The sequence below is a fragment of the Alligator mississippiensis genome, chromosome 2, assembly GCF_030867095.1.
Source record: "Alligator mississippiensis isolate rAllMis1 chromosome 2, rAllMis1, whole genome shotgun sequence".
Classification (NCBI taxonomy): Eukaryota; Metazoa; Chordata; order Crocodylia; family Alligatoridae; genus Alligator; species Alligator mississippiensis.
This window is the reverse complement of record NC_081825.1, coordinates 250507165-250513055: the sequence shown is the minus strand read 5'-3', so window position 1 is coordinate 250513055 and position 5891 is coordinate 250507165.

Genomic DNA, 5891 nt, shown 5'->3' with positions numbered 1-5891 from the left:
TCTCAAGCTTTTCCACATCCTTTTTTAAATTGTGGAGCCAGGAATTGGATGCAGAACTCCAGCTGCAGCCTCACCAAGGCTGAGTACAGCAGGAGGATGACAGCCTGAGATTTGCTTGAGAAGCATCTGTGGATGCAAGCAAAAGTTTTGTTCACTTCACCAACTACGACCTTGCATTTGTGGCTCATATTTATCTTGTGGTCAGTTATGACTCCCAAGTCCCTTTCAGCTATGGTGCTAGTGAGTGTAGCACTGCTAAGCCTATAAGCGTGATGTGGGTTTTTGCAGCTCCAACCCCCCTGGCCCAAAGCTGGGCCATTCTCAACTAGATACCTCAGCCTATCTGGTCCCACTCCTGTGCATCTAGAGAGACTTGTAAGTGACACTCCAGCCCCTTCCCCTCCTCAGGAAAAATCCATGGGTGCCAAGTGACTCCAAGTCTCATGGCATAGCAGTCACTGTACTGACCCCTCAAGCATCCCCACTGCCCCCTCCTACAATCACAGCCCTATCCCAGTCCCAGAAAGCACTCCCATCCCACTGCAAAACCTGAACGTGAAGTGACCCCCAGCCCCAACCTCTTCCAGTCTATTCAAAACAGAATGATACTGGAAAGCCAAAGGTGGTACATAGTGACACGGGATGGGGTCCTTAAGGCTGACCGTGTTCTCCTAAGGCCCCTTGACCGTGCCAATTTGGGCCTGATGAGCACCCTCAGTTCTCGCCCACCACATCTTTGATGATAAATATGAAATTAGGGAGGCTGCCTTTAAGTCCTTTTGGACACAGTTTGATGGCCTTACTGAACCCTGTGGCTTCCCAGACCCCTTGTGGGTCTTGCTTCACAACGGGTGTTTTGGGGTCACCCTAGCCTTATGGGCTATGTGTGGCTCCAGCTGCCTCTTTACCATGCCCCAAGCCTCGCAGATAGTACCGGCATTGTCTTGCCTTGGCCTCGTAATTCAGCCCCTTGTCCTCACTGGGCTCTCTGCAGCCCTGTCCCTATGCCCTCTCTGGTGGCAGGGTCTCCATGCCCCAAATGCTGTGCCCTCTCCAGTGCCGGGGCCTGTACCCCAAAATGCTGCACCCTCTCTGGCACCGGGGTCCCCACACTACAGTGGGCCCCCAATGAGGCCTCCTCCTTCCCCAAATAGCCTTGCCCAAACCACCAGTGTTATAAAACTACAAACAAAACATAAACCCCTGGGCTATAACTTAACATAGCTACCAAAGGTGTGCCCTGCCCCTTTACCATTACCCGGAGCAGAGGTTAATCAGGCCTCTTTCCCTTCTCATTTGAAGAGGGATCCTTCCCCCTTAACTGCCAGCAGGGAACTGCCTCCCTTAGTTCCAGCCTGAGGTTTATATGGGCCCAAGGCCCTGCCCCTTCCTGCCAGCTGACCAGGTACAGGTGCTAATTTCCTCCTTAGCCAGTTGCCATGGCAACCTACACCTGAGCTCCTGCCTGGCTCTTTGGGCTCTCCCCAGGCAGTTCCTGCTCTTCTAGGATCAGGGCACCTTAGTGCCCTGCGACACATCTCCCCCCTTAAGACACACACTCACCAGAAAGGGTGGAGGGACCTCACTCGTTGGCACCCGCAGTCTTCTCTTTAGACTCGTTACACTCTTGTTCATGCCGCCCGACAGCTCAGAAACGTGGAGGCAGAGGTTTTCAGGCACCTCCTGCTCACCTTTTCCCCAAGGATGCACCGTGTGGGATTTAATGGGAGCTACCCCACCATGGGTAGTCCTCCCACATTAGCCAACCTTGGTAAAATGTCCTATCAGTGGGTCAGGCCTCTGGCTTTTTAGGGCCAATAGGGTTCTTCTACGCTATGTCCACTCTCCTCTTCATTTTCCTAGTCCAAGCCTGCCAGTGGGGCAACCCAAGCCTCCTCCCTCCTCACAGGAGAGTTTCCCTCTATCAGTTGTGGTGTTTTCTCCCCCTCAACTCGAGTTCGACTCCACTCAACCGCTACACGCCCCATTCTGCCTCTCGGAATTGGTTGTGGGGCCTCTTGTTTCCCTATGATTCCTTGTAAATCCATTAGCCTCTCCCAGATCTCCCACTGCATTTTTAGGGCTTTTTGGGCATATTCTTCAGCCCCAAATTATATTTTGCCCTGGCCAGTGGGTCTGCCTTCAGCTTCCACATAAATCCTTATGTAGGCTACACCCCCGACCCTTGCCACCACCAGTTTCCATAAGGTCCACCATTTGACCTACCCTGGGAGGTTATTCACATACACCTGTGGTCTTCTCCCTGACCTTTGGTTCCCCCCTTGTTTAAGGGCCTTTGGGTCAGTGGAAACCCCAACTCCCTTATTCAGGTATGCAGCCTGTGTCTGGGACGGGGTCTGCCTCGGCATGGGGCTCAATAGCCCTCCCTCATTATAAGACAATAGGCCCAGCTCTCCTTCCTCAAAGACCTCTTCAGGTGGTTGCCCCTTCCTTTTCCTCTCTGGTCCCTTGGTCTGAGTCCCCTTTCTAGGCTCCTCTGATTCCTGTTTTCTAGGGTTTCTCTGGGGTTCACATAGCTCAGGTGACTTGAAGCCTAGGGCAATCTTTTCTCTAAATCTTGGGTACTTTACCCTCTTCAGGCCACCTTGGTGAATCAGGTCCCTAGGCCTGCTTCTGGAGCTGGGCTGCACTCTTTTCCCCATGGCTGCTACATCGGCTGTACCTGTTCCAGTGGGCTGGACTCGCTCTGGCACAATGGACACCCCTTTGTCGTGTCTACCAAGGAATTATTCCAGAGTCAGTCTTATTCGGCTCATCTCCACCACATGCTTGTCCACCAACTGTCCCCATCTCTGATCCAGGCACTGCATAAGGGCTGATAGGATCTCTTCTTTTAAGGTCGTGGGGTCTACCCCCAGGGATTTCTCTGTCATCATACTCCTCTCTAGCTGCACTGGGCCTGCTCCGCATCGTGGCTTATCTGGGCCTAGGTGTTCGGGTAGTTCCCCCTGTTCCCGAGGTTTCAGGACCTCTAGCTGTGTCATCTCCAGCTGTGTCACTTTCTCTTGCAAGGCATCTTTCAATGCCTTAAATTCTTGGGATCGCCCCTGGCATTCAGTTTTTGTGATGGCTATACACTCCACTAACTGCGTTCCCAGTGCTACCATCTTTTCTTCGATCACGTCCATAGGACCTGGGGTTCGAGGCCTCTGCTCCATTTTGGTCAGTGTTGCTATCTGATCTATCGCCTCTCATAACCTTTTATTCTCTAACTCCAGTGCCTGTGCTTGTTGTTTTGCAGCTTGCACTTGGAGCTGTAACCGCTCACTGTCTGCACCTATTACTGCCTCTCTAACTGAGCCGTCCTCCATGAGGGCTTTCAGGGACTGCACCTGGGCCCCAAGTTGGTCCTTTTCGGCCTTCACCCTCTGCAACTGGGTCTCTAACCCATTGTTCTTCTTACTCAAGGCCTCTACTTCCTTTTCAAGGGCCTGCTTCTTGTTTTGTAACCCTTCATAGTTCTCCACATAAGTTTTTACCTTCTCCATCTCCCCTGCGATTATCCTTCTGGTTTTTTCTATCTGGTTGCGGCTTTTGAACAGCTCAGCTCGCAGCTCCTCTGCATGATGTTCGGCATGTCTGCATCTTTGTTGCCAATCCTCTAACTCTTCCTGCAACCCCAGCATCTGGTCCTTCTGGCATTGCAGTCCTGTCTGGAGGGCAGCTATGATGACCTGAGACACCTCCAGCTTTCGGGAAGCCTCTTCCTGCTCCTCAGGTCATACTGTGTTGACTTCTGGGGGCCTTGACATCCACGTCGTCATAGATTTCATAGATTTCATAGACATTAGGGCTGGAAGGGACCTCGGAAGATCATCGAGTCCAGCCCCCCGCCCAAAGGGCAGGACGTCAGCTGGGGTCATAGGATCCCAGCAAGATAAGCATCCAGTTTCATCTTGAAGGTGTTCAATGAAGGCGCTTGAACAACCTCCGGCGGCAGGCTGTTCCAGACCTTGGGGGCTCGGACAGTAAAGAAATTCTTCCTTATGTCCAGCCTGAAACGATCTTGTAGTAGTTTGTGTCCATTCGTCCTCGTCATCCCTTGGGGCGCTCTGGTGAACAAACGTTCCCCCAGATACTGGTGATCACCCCTGATAAACTTGTAGGTGGTCATCAGATCACCCCTGAGCCTGCGCTTTTCCAGGCTAAAGAGCCCCAGGGCTCTCAGCCTGTCATCGTAGGGTCTGCTTCCCTGACCCCTGATCATGCGCGTGGCTCTTCTCTGGACTCTCTCAAGCTTCTCCACATCCTTTTTGAATTGTGGAGCCCAAAACTGGACGCAGTACTCCAGCTGCGGCCTCACTAAGGCTGAGTACAGGGGGAGAATGACGTCCCGGGATTTGCTTGAGAAGCATCTATGGATGCAAGCCAGCGTTTTGGTCGCTTTACTAGCCGCAGCATCGCATTGCAGGCTCATGTTCATCTTGTGGTCAATGATGACCCCCAAGTCTCTTTCTTCCATAGTGCTAACCAACATAGCACTGCCGAGCCTATAAGGATGCTGCGGGTTTTTCTTCCCAAGGTGGAGAACCTTGCATTTATTGGCATTGAACACCATCAGATTTTCATCCGCCCACTTGCTGAGCCTGTCCAGGTCAGCCTGGATCACCCGCCTGTCTTCTGGCGTGGATGCTTTGCCCCAAAGTTTGGTGTCATCGGCGAACTTGGCCAGTCCGCTTCTGACTCCAGTGTCCACATCGTTAATGAAGATGTTGAACAGTATGGGTCCAAGGACAGAGCCCTGGGGGACCCCACTGGTCACAGGACACCACGATGAGTGACTTCCATCAATTACTACCCTCTGGGTCCGACCCCGGAGCCAATTTTCCAGCCAGTGGATCGTGGGGGATCCAAGCCGACAATTGGCCAGTTTCTCCAAGAGACGATCATGGGACACCAGATCGAAGGCTTTTTTGAAGTCAAGATATATGACATCAATCTCATCTCCCTTGTCCAGGTGATAGGTCACCTGGTCGTAGAAGGAAATGAGATTGGTCAAGCAAGACCTACCCGCAACAAACCCGTGCTGGCTATCCCTTAAGATGTTGGCGTCGGCCAGTCCATTAAGGATGGCCTCCTTAATAAACTTTTCTAAGATCTTCCCCGGGATAGAAGTCAGGCTGATGGGCCTATAGTTAGCCAGATCCACTTTCCTCCCTTTCTTGAAGATAGGCACCACGTTGGCCTTCTTCCAGTCTTCGGGCACTATACCAGAGCGCCAAGAGTTTTCAAAGATCCGCGCTAGAGGCTGGGCTATGATGCTCGCCAGCTCCTTGAGTACCCTGGGATGAAGATTGTCAGGGCCGGCTGACTTGAAGGTATCCAGCTTCTCAAGATGTTCCTTCACAAAGTCAGCATTAATGGAGGGCAGGGGATCACCCTCACCCGGACTTCCCGGCCCTGTAGCAGGCACGGGCGTCCCATGGGGCTGATGAAAGACCGACGCAAAGTACCTATTTAATAGGTTGGCTTTTTCCTGGGCGTCAGTTGTCAGTTGCCCCATCTGGTTCAGCAGGGGTCCAACGTTGCCCCTGCTTTTCCTCCGGCTCCCCACATATCTGAAAAAGGACTTTTTATTGTCCTTGATGCTCAAAGCTAGCTGGAGTTCAGTTGCAGCCTTGGCTTTCCTGGTCTGCTCCCTACAGGACCAGACCAGTGCAGAATAATCCTCCTTGGAGGTGACTCCCATCCTCCATCCTTTGTAGGCCTTTCTTTTTAGCCTCAGGAGGTCTGCTAGGTCCCTGGAGAGCCAGGGGGGCTGCTGTGCCCTCTTGCTGCCTTTCCTCCGAGATGGAATAGACTTAGTTTGTGCATTGAGGATCGCTCCCTTGAGGAGCAACCACTCTTCTTGAACTCCCCTCTCCCTGTGG